The sequence below is a fragment of the Triturus cristatus genome, chromosome 3_1 (assembly GCF_964204655.1).
Source record: "Triturus cristatus chromosome 3_1, aTriCri1.1, whole genome shotgun sequence".
In the NCBI taxonomy this organism is placed as follows: Eukaryota; Metazoa; Chordata; class Amphibia; order Caudata; family Salamandridae; genus Triturus; species Triturus cristatus.
The window spans coordinates 294,593,364-294,612,580 of NC_140583.1; the positions used below are offsets into that span (position 1 = coordinate 294,593,364).

Sequence of the window (19,217 nt, forward strand, 5' to 3'; positions counted from 1 at the left end):
GGCCACCATTGTCCGGGGCTGCTTGAAAGTGAAAGCGCGCATGGTGCGCTGAATGCAAGGAAAGCAAGTCATGCCTGCAGTAGGAGAAACTCTTTAAAGAAAATAGTGCTTACAGACTAAAGAAGACATACAGGGTGGCAACAGAAGTAAAAGGGCCAGTCACCATGGGAGGTTACACTAGAAGACCAGGAGGGACTAACAAGTCTATTAACCCCTTCCATGCTCATGACGGAACGGTTCCGTCATGAGCCACGGTTGAGCTGTGCTCATGACGGAACCGTTCCGTCATGAGCCCGCCCGCGCTCGAACCCTTCAGCACCGCGGCGGAATTCGCCCAGCGCTGAAGGGGTTAATGAATGAGAAGCCAGTATTTACAAAGGACAATGACAAAAGCCAACGAAAAATGTGGGGAGAGAGTGGGCGGGGCTTCAAAGCCATACTCCAATACTTCATGCCTCGCAGCAGAACATGCTCTGCCTGTGCTCGACCTAAACAGGACATGACATTCACTGAGCAGATTCCTAGGATATTGCAGAGTGGCAGAACCGCAGATATTCATTTTATACAGAGCCCTGGTTGAAGACTACTTTACAGTCGCCAGTTCCTCAAACATTTCAGAGGAGAGCCCATAATGTTAAAAGGACAGCTCCTCAGGAACCATGTGGTTAAATTAGAGTATTGCAACAATCAAATTTATCTAAGGCCAGGAGGGCACTTCTTTGGGGGAAACTGTGTTCCCTCTAATGAAAACGGAATAGGTCCAAAACACAGAATTGGTAAAGCCACCAGAAAGGCATTTAATGGCATCCGAGGCACTACAAATGTAGAGATGTCCCCTTCTGATCAACATCAAGAGTCCCTTACCTCACACAGAAACCTCTCCACCCGCCCATGCATGAGGATGGAGCTCTCCCTTCAGTTTTCACTTCCGCCCTTACTCCAATAAGTCTGTGGACAGAGAATACAGTAAGCAATTCAGCTTGCGTGCACTGTGCCAAAGAGCTGTATCTCATTTGCACCCCTCTGGAAGGTATACCTGAAGAGAAATATTGACCGTATCGAAGCCTTCATGTGTTTTCAGAATTTACTTTATGTAAAGTGGCAAAGATCTCTGCACCCTCTCACAAAGGACTAGTATTAGACAGCTGTGCTATTTAAGCACCTGAACGAGAAGACGATCATACTGCTGTTTCTGTGGCTCACAGCCAGGAAGTGTCTGCCAGTCTGGCAGAACCCGAGGTCCAGGTACACCACTGTGGATAGTGTCAGCATTCTTGCTTTACTATAGAACATGGGGATCTTCAAGAGGGCCTTATTCAGTAATATGGCTTAGGGTTGTGGTCTCTACCTGGAAATTACTATCAAAAGGGTTGAAGCTGCAAGATTTGTGAAATGTTCAAAGTAAATTCCAATGATCCAAAACAATACTGCTGCACCAGAGGGGAGAGAAAAAAAATGTACGAAGCACAGAGAAGTGATTGCAAGACATATTGTAAGGGCAGATTAGAGATGACCAGATGGGCGAGGATGGCAGTGGTGGAGAGAAGACCTAGACAGGGGAGAGAATGAACAATGTACATGGACAAGCTTCCTGCACCCACATCGCAGGATTCCCTGCACAACAGAGGCCATAAGTAAAACCAAGATGCAATCCTGTCGTGCTGTGCCCAAATATCCTTCAAAGCGCTACTCAAATCTAGAAGCATTCATTCTATGCTATTCAAAAAGCTTCAAGTCCACTTGGTACTGCACACTTATGAAATATAGCTGCAGCATACTTTAATGTCTCATGTGGCCATTCATAGGTTATTATTGGCCTTCAACAGCACTCATCTGTCACAAAAAGCAGAAATTAATCTCTACTAGAATGACATGGCGAACGTGGCACACATGTTCCAAAATGTTATTAAAGGTGTGTTTGTAAGGCTACTGGCGCTTACAGAAGCAGTGTTTGGGATATTGCTCAAAGTTACGTTGAATGGCACGCCAAGGATTGAAAACCTGAAAGGCCGCACTGTCCTCTGTGCAGCACTTTGTATACAAACCTTGGCGGAGACTGCTGTTCCAAGCCCAGAAAGAGTCAGGGTTCCCGTAACCCAAGAGTGCACGGACAAATACATCGAAGAGCAGCCTTCTGGCACTCCTTACACAACTCTAGAGCCTCCAGACTACAGTGTGAGCTTGAAACGGATTCAAAGCACACAACACATCTTGCATTCATAGAGGGGTCAAGCTAATATTATTCTCACTTCTTGTTCGGCTTCAGAGAGACCTTTAATCATTGGTCAAAAAACAGCCCTTTCAGAAAAATGATCGGCAAAACAACATTAGGAATAAATTCTCTTCCTATCTTTATATCTGAGAAACAGAATAAGAGGCATCCCTGGCGTTAAGACCGCTTTTGCCAAACATAGCTTTTCACATTCACATGCAAGGCGGGTTAGTCTGGGGGCACAGTGATTGTTACACGGAGGGACCTGCAAACTAGAATGGCAAAAAGCCTTGAAAATGCAATCTTTCCAATATAGAACATATAAACTCTACTGCTAAGGAAACGGTTCACTTACTAATCTGGCCAAATATAATATCACGTGCTGGGCTGTTTTAGAACATACTGGATGGTATAACAGATCAATCGCTAATCACAAGATACCTCAGCAGACCAGCCTTAACTTGCTGCATTAAACGGTTGATCCCGCATCGAGCGACTGTGGGCACGGAAACTAATGAAGTCTTTAAAAAAAAAAACAGGGACTAATAGGTTAAGTCTGAAAAACTTTAAGTCTTGAGGTGAAGGCGTTTATTATAAATTTACAAAATGCCAAGTGATCTAGCTTTTCATAGCTTTAGCTGCTATTGCAGTATTCTTGGAGATCTGAGCATGCATCCTGCATGTTCAGCAAACAATGACATATTGATTAGACAGGATTCTATTAAAGTTACAAAGTAGAGGCCCTGATGGGTACTGTATTAAAAATTGACAAAGAAAAATGAACAATATCCAGAAGCCATTACAATTCCATTGGACAGAAAGTTGTACAGGCAATTTAGATTCAGCTCTATTCCGGTGAATTCATTCACAGCATCCTGGGGGAACTCCCCCACTCGACTGGGATCTTGTCCAGGAGGTCTTTGAGCTCCGGAGACAATAGCACACATACTATTTTGCATGTCCACTTTACAGTGCCCCAAGGTTGAGATGCTTTAGCCCCTCTTTGCAAGAGCCTTGGAACTCGTCGACAAAGTAGCACTGCGCATCTTAAAATCGGATACCAGCTTGCTGGCAGTATGTGCAGTAGCCACGTTTTTAGGCAAGATGTGGGCTATTCGAAAAAAAATTCTAAAACCAATATTTGAGTATCTTAAGCGGAGGATCTCAGAGCCTACTGACCTTAATTTTTACCTGCTGGTGTTATTTTACATAGTTTATTTATTTAACACCATTTTATATGTTTTTTTTACCCGATACTGTAAGCGCCTTAACTTTATTGTACTATTTGCATTTGCACTTGATATGTTTCAAAGCCAGGGGGATCCTTGATGGGGTCAAAGTAATTTTGACTGGGATACTTCTCTTACAGCACCTTCATAAAGTAATGGAAAATAGAGTGATGCCATTTCAAGAGACTTTAAAGAGCACCAGGCAGAAATGGCTTAGACATCTTTTGCTACCTGGTCATGTTAGTATTTATATGTTGAACTTTTAATAGCAACATTGGTGTTCATTTGTACTCTTGTCATGTGTACACTAGTTTTTAAAGAGATATGTAGCTATCTATCAACTGTTCACCTTTGTATTTTTACATATTGGATACTGGAGCAAAATTGTGAGTGTGGAAAACGTTTTGGGCATTTCAGCCGAAATAAAGTATGATGAGGATGACTATTAAATAAAGATGTTGGCAAAGCAGAGTCAAGTCCAGCCCCCCATCACAAGGTATTTGCAGACAACAACAACGTAGTGGACGGTCTCTTTTTTAACACCATAATAATATATGCATTACCTTCCAAAAGAAGAGCTTTGCAATTCTAGGTCAGCACTGGAGGAGAAAATGATGCTTCTCTTTGCTTTATTTTAAACAGCAGCAGAGAAATCAACAAACTACACTTCCCATGAGTGCTCAAGAAAAGTTGGGGTTTAAACAGCCAGTCAACAGTATGGTCCAAAATGACTGACACCATCTTGGGCTTCCGCTTTCTTAGCTGCTTCGCAGCCCATAACTCCAGTGTTCTCTTTCACTATATTTTGATATGTGCAGATCATGGTACATTATGCATTGGCTGTTGCGCTTAGGATGATGTGGCAATACGCTCCTTATGCTGCTAACCCCCCTTTTCCATTTCAGTTGCCTGCGGGCACCCGCTTCATAATGGCCCAGTGCACTTAGAAGGGGTGGCCCGAGGTGCAGTCCTGAGGTGTGGTGAGGTCCTCCCACTAGGTAGTGGCGCCAGACGTCGCTTGCACGACCCTTACCCTCATTGAGCTTTGCTGCTCCACAGCAGTACCGCATTAACAGCTGCGAAGCAGAACATCTACAGGCAATCCCTGCAGTTAGCAGTAAAGGGAGTTATATACTCCTTCAGTACATTGAGTGGGTCAGTGATATAAATAGAGAACCCAGGTTTGGCACCACCTTGTTAGTGCCTCCGTCTTTAGCTCGACACCTCCTGTGGGAGGTCAGCATTACATTCATTGTAAGCGCACTGCACAGGCAAAGCAGTTACCCGAAGACAATTTAGTGGGGGTTGTGTCCTCACAGCTTTACTGCTGTCATTACACTGCCTTTCATACAGAATCTTCCTGTTCTTAGTCTTCTTTACACTAATCAGAGAAATAGGATTTTATTCCCCTTAGGACTAGGGTATGTCCGAGGCAGTGGATAGCTCTGTAAAGAAGGCAGTGATCGATGCGCTTGGATCCATTGGAAAGCAACTTCTTTAATTGGCTTTGTAAAAGACCCAAACCCTCCGTTGGAGGACTGCCTTGAGTTTCCTCCCAGAAACCCATGAAACTCAGAGCCCTCAGGGTCAGACTCCTGTCAAGTCTCATGCCAAAAGGAAAAGACGCTGCCCTGCTTAGCAGATGCATTTGACAGGCTCAAGCAGACATTCCTGACACAAGTCAACCTTTACTCAGCAGTGGCAGCTACCACACAGTAGCACGCGTGGGGTTTGGGGTGGGGGTTGGGGGGTCAGGAATGGAAAAATAAATTAAAAAGTTACTTACCTTGCTGTCCTCTTCTGTTCCTGCTTGGCGGATCCTGTGTTTGCTTCCTGCTTCAATGACAACACTGCAAAGCATATTTGTGATTGGTCTGAGCGCTGTAGTTCGGCACTCAGACAAGCACTATGAGCCTGTTCATGTTGCTCACCAGGCTGTGCATTACAGTTTGGTGGGGAACATGCAAAGTGTGCATGACTGTTTGGCCTGCCAAACCGTCATGCACACTTAAGTGCCCCAACCACTCCACCCCTGCTGGCTGTGACGACAGCCAAGCCCTGCACCGTAAACCTGCCCAACACGAAAATAAAATGATAATAACAGTGTTATTTCTATTTTTCTTTTATCCTCTGCTCAAAAAGCAGTGGGGCAGCCGCTGCCTCTAAGGCCAGCTTCTGAGGAATACCTAGCGTGCTGCTCCAGTAAGTCTCTCCATACGTCACTTTACCACTGGTGACAGCTTCTGAGGAATACCTAGCGTGTTGCTCCAGTAAGTCTCTCCATACGTCACTTTACCACTGGTGACACCCTGGCCAAGTTAATGCAGACACTGCCCCCGTCGATAGACCCCAAGCACCAAAAGACAGACGACCCGAAGATCAAACATCTTCTGCCATGTTGGAATTGGATGATGTATACCGCCCATGGTTGTCGGAATGGTTATCTGGGAAAAAAATGGCATTGTATGTGGCCAGCCCAAGATGCGTAGGCCCCTCGACTATAGTCAGCTGCAGGCTCAGAGCAGAGTGCCCTCACCCGACACAGCAGGCCACCGTTGCCTTGACACCCAATATTGATCACTGTATGGCTATCATTTTGGCTAAGTTAGAGATCATTAGATGGCCCTGGCGTTCATACTAGGACAAACCTCTGGATACTGCAGGACCCTAAATGGTTATACTGAACATGGCAGAAAATGCCAGAGTCGGGCATGCGCATCTCCGCTGAAATTCAATTGTCAGGAGCGGCCTAGACAACCAACATTTTCCTTGACTAATCCAACAGTGCTATGTTACCTGAGAGTAGCAGGTCACTGCTCCTAGTGGTAGATCCAAATCTGGGCAATCTGGCTATCTCGGAAGGGGGTCCTGTGGTCCTCGTTGGAGAGCCTTTTCCTTAAAGAACCAGACACATTAGTGTCTACTCTTGCCTCCTTGGACATCGAGCAGTCATCCATTAAGAACATTCTGTACATAAGGTTTTAGAAGAGGTTAGAAAACAAATAAAGTGTTTCTTTGGCCGCTTGTAGTTTTAAAGCTCTCAAAGAGGTCATGCATTCAGAGGAGGCTAGCGTTAGGATCAAACACGCTTCAGGATATTGGTTTCCTTCAAGAAGAAACACCCAAGGCCACTGCAATAGAAGACCCTTCAGGGGATCAGTCTCCTCTTGCTCTGGATTTACCAGCAAGTATTCTCCAATCTACCTTCGTAAAATTAGGAGGGATGTTAGTGGAGTTCATTCATAAGTGGCAGAAGATAAGGACAGAAGCAGGTGTCCTGCAGACAATATGGGGCTTTCACATAGAATTTTATGGTTTGCCACTGCAAGGCAGCAACCAATTCGGATTGTATTCTCGGACTCACAAAAACTATTGATAGACCAGTAGGCAGCAGCTGTGGAACTTAAGGAAGCTATTTTAAAAAACAGAATCCATCCCAATGGGTTTGTGAACAAATTATTCGTTATAGAGAAAAAGGACAAGGGTCAGCAACCCGTAATAAACATACAAGAATTCAACAAGTGGCTGATATTCCACTATTTCAAGATACACGGCATTCACCATTTACAAGACATTTTAGGCGAAGGCGACTGAATGGTACGCCTGGACTTAAAGGATGACTAACTGGGTGTTCCTATCTTCCCTCACCATCACAGATTCCTTCAGTTTATTTGGCAAGGAGTGGCAAACAAATGTATGCTTCTCCCCTTCGGACTCCCTTCTGTACCATGCTGCTTTATAATGTTCTTCCAGCAGGTAGTAGAGACCCTAAGAGCAAGGGGGAGATACAGGACGGTCAATCCAAGGACGTACTTCTGATGAACCAGTCCCAAACTTTTCAGAGCCAGGAGCTTTGCCTTACAATGAATCCGCAACAGCACCTGGGTTTCGTGATCAACGAAAGTAAATTGGAAATGAAGCCCAGTCGTGTCATGTCTGTTTTTGGGATCCATCAGACTCGGAACAGGCCACTTTGAAACTCCCAAAGAAGATGATGTTTCCACATGATAGAGGAGATGGGAAGGACATTAGTAAAACCCAAGATCTCACTACGTCAACTGACCAGAGTAGCGGGATTGCTCGCTTTTCCATCCAGGCCACCTTTCCTGGGCCACTGCACTATAGGGTCCTTTATCGTTGAAAAGCAATGCAACTCAGAAAAAGAACCAAGATGTACGGAACAAATTTCAGTCTCAGCAGAGGTCAGGGAAGGGATCCATGGTAGGCGCAACAATATGGTTGCACAGAATGGGGAGTTTTCTGGTTTAACCCTCACTGAGTCAGATGCCAGCAAATTGGGCTGTAGAACCCGATGCAGGCTTAGCCACAGGAAGGCAGTGGTCTGTAGCATAATTTGACCAAATTTGTCTTGAGCTTCTACTAACAGGTTTGTTTTCAGTCAAATCCTGGAAGAGTGAAATGCGGCATAGTCCTAAAAATGGACAATATGTCACTGTTCACTACATAAATTAACTGGGAGGCATCAGATTGAAAATAAAGACAGAAATTATCAAAGGCTTCTGCCATTATTATCTGAAGAACCAGATAGCTGTGACAGCAGAGTTTCTGCAGGGGAAGGAGACTCAGATGGCGGATTGGCATTCCAGATACTTGCAGGATTCCAGTGCATGGAAACTCTGACAGGAGGTCTTCAGAGCAAAAATGTAGAGATGGGGACTATGTTCTGGGGATCGGTTTGATTCGGCTAATCAACTTTCACATTATTTCAGCTCCAGAGAGCAGTTATGCATTTACCCTTTTCTCAAGGATTTCAAGAGTGATGACAGTGGCCAAGAGACAGGAAGCGGCAATCATCCTGCTAACAACGGTGTGGAGATATCCGGTATGGTATCCACTTTTGGTGGAACTTTCCTGGGATTCTCCAATCCGTCTTAAATTTTCAGATCTTTTCATGAACCCCGTACGAGCGAACCATAGAATGATGGAATAAGAGATTTTTCACCTTATGGCTTGGAGGGTTACCGGGAATGCAGGGCCATACCAGGGCTTTCTAGACAGGCTGCCGGTCTCATCCAATGTGCATGGGCTGACAGCACAAACTAATGATATAAGCCTGCATGTAACTATGGACCCATTGATGTATGGAACGGCATCTGGATCTTTTAAGGTCCAGTTTTCTCCACATCTCAAATGTGCTATCAGAATTGATGAAGAAATGAAGGTCGTAAAGTTAACTAAATACTTTTCTCTCTGCAATTCCAGTGGGTCACCTACTCATGGATGGGGTTCAGGTGGGAGAGCACCCAATAGTGCGTGAATTTGTAAAAAGGATACGTCTTTCAAGCCCTCCAAAACTCAGGTGCTTCTATCTCTGGATTTAAACAAAGTTCTGAATTTGCTATCATGTAATAATTGCTTCCAGTTAAGGAAAGAACTCGCCGATAAATTAGCCATGCTCCTATGTTCAGTATCTTAGAAAAGAGTCTACAATGTCAAGGTCTGGACATTCCAGGCTGCATATTTATCCTGGAGGTTGCTACCTTTACCACGTTCGAAGGACAAAAAATAATATTAGAACTATTTCTTACCCCACATTCAGAGATTGTTCAAAACTGTGTGGGCGAGTGTATGAAAAGCATACGAGTGCATGAGTGAGGAAATTTGTCTCCCAGTGACCAATCAACTGATGATTAAGATCAGGAAACCTCTCACAAGTATCTTCTCTCAACCACTGCCCACAGAGTCGGATCGGTGATTCAGAAAGCTGGGATAGATGCATATATCTTTGGTGTACAGTTGCACAATTTGCTTTCGTGTAATTCAGCTAAATTGTGGTAAAATTAAAAACATTTAGGCACATTTATGTGAAACGCAAATCTATCATTTCCCGCTACCTTTTAGTGTGAAATGCATCAGAGTCCATTTTTTGGCTCAAGGACGTACTTAGCATTTAAAAAAAAAAATGCAAAAACAAAAGCACAGCGAACAGATACTCATGTTATGTTGCTCCAAAGCGTCCAACTTGAACAGGTGCAAAACTGGGGAATTATAATTTTAGGAATTTTGCGTAGTAAGTAACACAAAATTCATGAAATTAGGCATTTTAGACTGGAGTAATTTAAATTTAACCCAGGCCTAACCATGACCTCCAGGGCAGGGGTGCACGTTTGGAGGATACAATGAATGCAGCTGTCTGGTCCTCAGAATCTCATTGAAGAGGTTCTATTTCAAACAGGTTGGCGACATTTTGAAATGGCCTACGGTGCTGACCAAGAATGAAAAACATTTTAACAAATGTGAAGCAACGTTTTAAAGACATGCTGGCAAGGATAATCTCACGTAGGGAACATTCCGATGGGATTTATTTGGAGTTATACCATGAGTGATGATGTTAGGAGTAAATGAAACATTACCGGAATCCTGAATGACCTATTTGTAAATGATGTGGCTCAAGCATGTGACTTAGGGAATTCTTTTTTTCTTCTTGTAATAGGTACCGATCAGAAACAGGAATGAAGTCAGAGTTAACGATGATGGGTCTGACATCACACGAAGGTTGAAGAAGTCCGGCATGTGGCCATGGCTTTTTTGGGTTTTACGGTTGACTGACTGGTTGTATAAAACTATAAGCTTCCACAAGAGCACCTGCAGTTTATGTTGTTTTTTTCTGCAGCTGCTAAAGCTAGGAAGAGAAGCTCACCTCTGTGTCCGTAGCAGAACTCAACCTTTCCCTTACATTTGCTAGGACATTTTTCAACAATAAACAAGGATAAATCAAAGCTGCAGCACGGAGTCCTTAAATATTATCTGAAAAACCGCAGAGCAGTGCTTTTCTAAGTGCACCCTGCTGAAATTGTTGATATTGCATTTCTGTCTATCCGGTTGCAAATGTATTTATTTATTTATAAAGTTCTATATATATCTTGAACATGACCCAAGAGGGTATCAAGGCGCTTTACAAGATGTCAGAAAGAAAGAAACAGTAAAACAAACAACAAAATTCCATGCTAAACAAGATGTGGTGGGTCCCAAAAAGAGGCAGAGGCCACAGACAGGACCAAGTCGTGACAAAATATACAAGATCATAGTAGTCGAGAACTATACTTCGGTATAGCAAATTTTTAAGGCTACTAAAGTGCAAGAGCCTTACAGCAAGAACTTTTTCATTAGTACCACTTGGACTTCCTTTTTAAAAGGATACCATCGAGGGGCTCAGTCGGATTTCAGGGGGCAGGGATTTCCAGATTCTCAGGGTAAATTTAGAGAAAGCTCTATTGTAAGTCTTCTTTTTACAGAATTTCTGTGGTTTCAGCAATAAAGTGCTCGAGCTTCCAAAAGATCTATAGCCACCAGAAAGATCCAGTTTTTGAGCTAGGTGCTAAGATGTAGGGCTTTATGGGTCATGTATGTGATTTTTAACTCAATCCTTTCTTTAAATGGGAGCCAATTTAGAGCCAGTAGATCAGGAGTGATATCTTTTAGATGCTGCGATGCCTTGCAGCAGAGTTAAAGAGGCCCTTAAAGGGGCTAGTGTGGATCTAGGTAGGCCACAGAGGGTTGAGCATCCATAGTCCAACCTGGAAATCATTAGGGCTTGAAACGCTGAGTTGAAGTTGTCGAATGAGGGCAAGGGTTTAATTTTCCTTAGGGTGTTCATTTGGAACTTGGCTCCTTTAGTGACAGAACTGAAGTGCTCCTGCGTGTTCAGATTCTTGTCAAGGGTTATTCCAAGTGATCTTGTGGAATCTATAATGTGTGGAAGGCGGTTAAGAGCTGTTAGTTGCTTCATCCATTCCATATATCAGGGGACTGTTTGGGTGGGGACATTTAAGAGGAATTCTGTTTTTTTGTGCATTTAAGTTTGAAATGGTTGCATGTAAGCCAGTTTTTATTTTTTTGGAGGGTTAAGAACTCTTTTCAGCATTCCTTTCCAGATAAAGAAGCAATTATGTTTTTTCAATTAGCATTAAGCACCAATACACACCATTTCAAACGTTAGGTATATGGATAACTTTCAAATGTGTTTTGATCGGCTCAAGAAAGTTTACTTTCTTTTGACTCTCGTCTGAACACATGGATTATCTGATTAACCTCCAGTCAGGTTTCCCCATCTACAATATGCCAATCCATGGTAAGTCTAGTTCACTGAAATTGGCATGTGTCCCTGCAACGTGCCCCAAACAGTGGCAAATTCAGTGCATCCTTTCTGATAGTGATGGATTGAATTTAATTACTGACATATAACATGCCTTAAAAGGTTTGTGTAAGTGGAACTTAAATGCCAAGGGAACCTGAAGCCCATCAAGTTCTCAATAATGAGAAAGCTCAGACGGCCTACACTGTTTCAGCACATCCCAGAACAATTTTCACTCCAGTGTGGTGTGGCTCACTGGTTAGAGGCGGCAGACCCAGAAGCAGAGGTCGGCCCGGGACCAGGGTTCAATACCCGACGCGGCAGGGTCTTGGGCCAAGGTCAGCGGACTGGATAATTCTCGCCTCGGTGCCTACTCTAACCATGGATCCCACTCAGCAACTCTGGGCAATGGCTTGCTTAATCTCCACTTACGGCCCCATCAGCGCCGGGGATGCTTGTCTTCACCTTGGAGATGCCCAGTAGGGACCATCTCACAGGGAAAGCCAGGATGGGTTCCCCAGCGGTATACAGCGCCGGGACGCCCCGTTGCTGGGGCAGCTGTGCGCTTTACAAGTATACAACAACATATACAACATATGTACCACTGCACTTCTGCTAGTGTGCCCTAAAGATCCTCTCTGCCTCATTGTAACAGGAATAAGGAAAATCAGGATAATAGAGGTTTGATGGGAAAAAAACAACTTAACCACCCTCATAATTCCCTAGCCACAACAATGTCAGGGACCAGAAGACCTGTGTACAGGGCCTCTGCGAGTTTTATGCTTTATGTAACAGCATTGTAGTTTGGAGTACTGAAATCCACGTTTAACTGTGGAATTAGCTTCTGAAATCTCTACTTGAGAAACAAGACCCCACTATCAGCATCATTTAGAAAACCAGTCTTCTTTCATTTAAAGATACATTTTCATAGTTGCCCATTGCCTAAATAAAATGAAGCATTTGAACATACAAACAAGACTGGATTTATAAGTAAAATGGCTGGATAATCGAGCACTAAAGTTGCCTCACACTAAGTGGATTCCATGATTTAGCACTTCTAATATTACCTGTTCCCTTTTTTGCTTAAAAAAAGATGGTGTGGAACACAGAAAATCTACATGAAGCATCATCTTACAGGAAGCGGCCTGGTGTTTTTAAGTAACAGATCTCCATCTGTGAAAACCTTTCAGGCAGTAAAGGGAGGCGGTAACACTACACCAACAGGGTACTGCATAACGTTTGCAGGACATATACACAGCAATGCGAGGCCAGTAGGCACAAAGAGCACCCAGACAAACTTAACTACAGAACAATGCACGAACAATGTAGCGCACATCAATTTTCAGCACTGGTGAGAAATGTATGCATGCCTGCCCTAATCTAAGTGAGCGAGCTTTGGGGTTAGGCAATGCAGTCACACAGCCTGCAGTTCAACAACCCATCCACAGCTGCCAAGGAGCGCCATGTCACGTCCCTGGTTGGGCGTGCGGAGGTGGGAGCCAGTACTTGAAGAGCCACTTACCTCTTGTTGAAAAACAGGGCAACTGCTTAGTAATAATAATAATACAGCCATTTGTAGAGCGCAAGGACGCTGGGAGTTACTGCGCACAATGCCAACAATGGATCCAGGAATAAGGCATACAGAGGTGGCACTGGGAAGAGTTCCTGCACACCGATAGGATGGTGGGGACAGACGCAAGTGGATGAAACGTTACATTACTTTACAAAATAAACAAAGGCCGATTACCGGTAAGGTAATGGCTAATCGAGATTAAATCTGCGCCCGATAATAGGAAAACTGTGAAAATGTTGGACACAATTTTGAAGGTGAATGTGAATTAAGAAATCCATATAATGACATTAAAGATACGTTTTTTCTTCGGAGTCGCAAGACCGAAACAAATGAGTGAACGAAAAAAATAAGAACAACCAAATACAGAGCATTGACGTTGTTAAGAAAAGGGTTTTCTGCTAACTACAAGGGAAGAGAAGGGAAACAAATTGCTTTGGCAAATAGTGTCTCACTTTAAAGTGAGACATTAAAATCACCGATATCAAATCAAGCTTGTTGTGACACAAATTCTGAAAGACACACTGTAAAGAGAAACAAAAAGAGGGGGAAAGGGAGAGAGAGTGTGAATGTTTGCTGTGTGTCGAGTGTGTGATAGAGAGAGGAAGGAATAGTTTTTCAACCCAGCATAATCTACCCTATTCATAGGCAAGACCCTAATGAACAAGCTTTTGAAAATACATTAACTATAGTTTAATATCGGTTTCAATATTTCCAGATTGGTTCTGGTATTATGATTTTCAAATATGCAAGATTTTTATAGTACATAATATTACTCCTACCACTAATTCGCATGCTGTGATCAATTATGATCATAACAACACTCTTCTTACAATAAAAAAAGAAATATTAAGAGAATACCCTACTCAAATGATGCTATTAACTAAATTACAGATTTTGAAAAATCAGTTCTCAGAATGGAAGTCTCAGGTGTCATAGTCATTCTAGCCCCTGGAACTAAAAGGTTAAATTAGCTCAGACAAGATCTGCTCTTTTTCTTTTCAGATGTGAGCCAATTAGATTTCAGCTATTAAGAAAAGCGGTTATATATCATTATACATGAAGGCATCGCATGCCAGGAACTGTGAAGGTGCATGCGGTGCATATTGCATACCCAATACAAAAGATCACAAATTAAGTGCATCTGGCTAGAGCAGTCCTTTATACTGCCAGTTCTTGCACCGATGTTAACGGGACTAGAATACTGTCACTGTGTATGTTGGTCAAGTTGGCAAAAGTGAAGATCGCCTTCGGGCAACAATTGCTCTGTTCACTTGAGTCTTTTTCACCCCTTCCTTATAACACTCAAAACGTTCAGCGCTGATAGGATTGACAGGGAGGTTGCAGGACTGATAGGACGACATATGAACGTCAGAGACGATTTTAGATGTTGGTGGTATGTATTGGGCTCTGAAATGGCATCCATGCTCAATGGCCAAAAAAGAATCCATGTTGCTCAGGCTGCCAGAATTAAAAATGCATGAGGCACTCCGAGATGTATATACACTTTCAGTAAGTGGTTTTAGTTAAGTAGATGGCATCCAATTTTCCATTAAAGCTTCACGCCTGTAATGTCCACTTCATCCACATCTTCAATGCTACACACATTCGCGCCCATGAGGCGGGGAAAGGATGGCTGGTTATCTGAATTGACATACTCGAAGCTGGTCCGACATCAAGGTTGGTGACAATGGAAAAAGAGTTCCCAAACCGTGCAGATGGAATTGGAGCCTCCATGTCAGAAAGCATCCAACAGCTACTCCTGGTAGGTGGATTCACCCTTCTCAAATTAAATAGATACACAAAACTAGTTAAATCGCCAACCACCCTATAGGACTCTGCAACAAAGTAATAGCAGTTAAGTAAATTTTTTAAACCCGAATCCAAAACAAAATCCTACACATAATACACATACTTTCTGAAATCACTATGATATTCTAATATTTTTAAATAATCATATTTACAATCACCATTTTTTCACCTATCCTCCTAGCTCTCCCTCCCCCAAACTCAAAAAACAGTATGGCTAACCTGGTGTAAATTAAACCCACGAGTACAGCTGCACAATTTAAAAAAATGATCCTAGATTTGGGAATATTCATGGCTTCATCCACTCAGTTTACATGCAAACCCGTATAGTTTTGCAGGTCTGATCATCTTTGCTAACCGATGTTTAATGACTTCCAGGTCCGAAAAAAGTATTTTTTTCCAGTCTGAGAACAACTTGCTTCCTATCTGTTAGAAGCGGAAGGAAGAATGTCTGATCAATCTAAAGTGACATTGGTAATAGCAGGGTACAGAACTTGCAGTCAATGGACCAGTGATTTTGACAGATGCGTAGGCCCACAATTTACATCTGGGAAGCAGATCGCACATTTCAGTTGGCCTATTCCAAAACCCTCGAAATCCTCTACAATACAGTTAAATGAACTTGATGATAAACTATTTTTCAAACCACATCTGAAAGAGAAATAAAATATTGTGACTATCAAATATGTAGAAAAAAAAATGTCTTAAGTCTCATGGTCCCATTCTGACAGCGGCAAAAAGGGACGGAAGAAATAAGCATTGGTGGGTTGTGCTTCAACAAAGCCTTGTGGCAAACCAAGATGTAGGCTTAATTGACGGTATTTGCATATTCCAGTGTAGATGAAAAATGAAAGTAACTTCCTGACAACACAATGGTACAAAAAGATAAAGTCTGGATGGGGCAATATTACAGGTCAGGACTGCTTTGGTATCATGTAAACTCGCAAACACTGACAAAGTAAACAATAATTAGCACCTTTCAACTAAATTTACGCTAATTTACACTTCACATCCAAGGCCTTCATCAACCACATCATACACGATTTTTTTATCTTCAAGACAAAAAAAAACAAGCCACTAGCACCTTTGTGCCACATTCACCTCTCATATCCAGGGACCTGATTCACATAACTTTCCTTCAACAGGTCAATAAATACCTGCCAATTGTAATACAAATAAATTTAAGACTGGTTCCCCCATATCAGTCACGTGATCACTAAGATCTGTTGCCACACTACATAATCTTTCCAATAAACTTCTGCTCCCAAATCTCACCAACTAGCATGAATTTACTGAAATCCTACCTGCCATGCAGTTGCAAGGTTATCCAGTCTTCTGCGTTTGAGTATAGTGGAACAAGTAGGAGGGCTTGCATGAGCAACTGACAAACCTGCTGCTCATCATCCATGGATGCTCCTACACAGTAGAAGTATCAATGCAATAAATAAGCAATTTAGATCCAGCCCACAATGACCTCATTAAGTTGATGAATGAGACTTGTTCCTGTGTTCTACTGGTGTAAAAAGGGGAGGGTGAAGAGACAACATTCCATCAACACCTCTGCGTTAAGCCATATAAAAACCTCATTTACAATGCAGTTCAGAGGAGGTTAACAGGACATCCAACAATTAATTATGTGGCAAGCCGAGTGTAAAGGTCTCGGTTCGGCAGAGGTGATCCCAAGGAGCTCTGGCCAGGATTGATTTTTGACACACTTGTGGGCTTTGAAAAAGCATGCTCATGGCTTCGGCATGCAAGAGCAGGGATCTCGGTCAGTGACTGCATGAATGAATGTGGAGGGGAAGGGGAGCTAAATTGCATTGAGCAGGAACATGTGGATGCATAGGGGACGATCGAGAAGGAGGAATGCGAGAGGGACTGCAGAAACAGGATTTGCTTCTTCATCTAGATCGTGATCTGAATAAGGTTAACAGAAAATTTAACTGGTATCGCCGCCTCCTTCCATATGCAGCTATCTGAACATTGCACAAGAGTAAAACGCCAGCGATGGTTATCACTGCAATGGTGCCGCAGGCCACATATCAAGCTGCTAACATGTTTTCCTCCTAATTAGTTTCCAACGATTCTTTTCCCAGTGACGCGGTCTTGGGCTCGGAGAGCTTCATCACCGACACAAAGACTGTCAGAATATGCGCGATGTGTTCAGCAGGGTGCAGAACTCCCACAGAGACCTACCCACAGGTGAACTGAGATGTGTTCTGCGATTAGACACAGAAGACTGCCAATCAAAGTAAATTCACTCTTTTCAAATCCTCTTTTATAGGTCTTCGAACCTTGATCAATGTTTTCATTGCTTAATAGCCCCCAATCAGGAAGGACGTCAAATCGCAGGTATTTATTGAGACACGCCATACAAGCACAAAAATATTGACTTTGAACCACAGGAATACCAACAGAGGTTCCTTGAGAAGAAAGACCAATTATTCAAGTAAGAACAATATTCTCAATGCGAGAAAAGGGATAAAAGCACTCCTGAAATGTCAACACAAAAGGCACAATCGAAATGCCGGAAGGGCTGAAATCCCAGCAAAGGTGGACGTGTTTATAATTCATTATGCAATGCCCCGAGTGTTCAAGAGAGAAAGCCATACTCCTAATTACAGTATATTTGCATTAAACAGGATGATGGAAGACTACATCATAAGCCTTGACATTGGATTTTAGAAAGCTACAGCATCTAGGTCGGCTATAAATAAACAGACAGTGCAAGTGTGGGGCAACACAAAGAAATTCTGTGCTACTGAGCTTCATCGTTGGGGTGAACTGCCAATATAATGCCACAGGACACTGTCCGAATGCACAGACGAGGTCTGTCAAAAATGTCCATTGCGGCTGCACCATTTCAATACCTTGTCAATGTCTGTCTGGGGTGCACCACTGAAATGCGATGTCAGACACTACTGGACCACACTACCAATATAGTCAGAGGAACACCATTGCAACACACAAATGATGACAGACTTCACCAATGTTATGCACTGCTAATGTCTACCAATGAATGCATTGCTAGGCCTGTTATTGGCACAGCTTTGGCACGACCTCCACAGGCACACCAGCGATACTCTACAAAAGCAAGTTATTGGATTATATTTGGCGTGCACTGCCAGGCCCTCCATGGGCACACAGCTGGAATGCCCGGTTATTGGGTCAGTGGCACGCAACTGAATTAGACAGCTAAAATATCCACTCGTACAAACTGCTGGAATGCACTGCAGCTGAGCTCCTGTGGGGCAGCTGTACACAAAAGAACTCCGTATGCAACCTTCCCATTTTGCTCAACACGAGCAGAGGAGAAAGAGGGGAGGGAGGCTGCATTAATTCCAGAGCAGAGAAAATGAACAGCCAATGAATTATGCATGGAAGGTTTCTGCTTCATGTCAGCAGCTTTGCTGGAGGAAGTGATATTTATGAAGTCCCAAAGGAGGTGCTGAGAAGTTAAAGATGGGCATAGGAAAGATGAGCATGCCAGTATCAAAACCCTCACTGAATGAGGCAGACTAGGTTCTTCAGTTGTTCTGAACCACTTTCGAACGGATATTGCAGGAATGGAAAATATCTTCACTTCAATGAGGTGACCACCCATACTAAAATATAGGACTCAAACGTAGAGCCTGTCACGTCAATAAGAATGCTCAAAGGAGAAATTAACTCTAGTGGCTCTCAAAGAAGACAGAACATGGTTTGAGCCATCTATGCAGTCTTAATAACACACTTTGCCTCCACATACCCCTTCAAGCCAAACCCCCGTGCAGAGGCCCACCTAAAGGAGGGATGGAACCGTTTTTTGTGGCCCACTGAGATAACTTATGGACACTAGTCAACATCTCTATAGCCCTGGACGCCAACTACTTTGGACTATGAGTATTAGGTTGGTTCAGAATTCAGGGGTCTCCAAATCATCCCTAACTATTCATACTTTAGTGTTGTAACAGTGTTCATATCAGACATGATTACGTTAGAGGCCACATTATGTAGGACTGGACTACCAGCAGTAATCCCCTCAGTGCACCAGGCAAGGTTGCCAGCAGTAATGTAAAAAGGTTTTGTCAATCTGGAATACCACTACATTGGTAACACATATCAACCATTGCTGCAATGCCCATGGCACCAAGGTATTGATATTAGTAACTGGTCTCCCCAATGCCACAGAAATTATCAATCAAATATCAGCATTACATATATTTACAGGTAGCTGGAGAGCTACCAGTAGCTCACAAGCTACTCGCTGGAGTCGGCCTGGCTCAGACTCGTCACTCAAGCAGATAGCCCTTCTTCTACCCA

At 43.1% G+C, this 19,217-nt stretch overlaps 1 protein-coding gene across 10 annotated transcripts in view; it reads right to left on the reverse strand.

Moving 5' to 3' along the window:
* The window catches only part of NEO1 (neogenin 1), a 552,683-nt gene that overhangs the window by 379,553 nt on the left and 153,913 nt on the right, over positions 1 to 19,217 (reverse strand). The window lies entirely within an intron of this gene.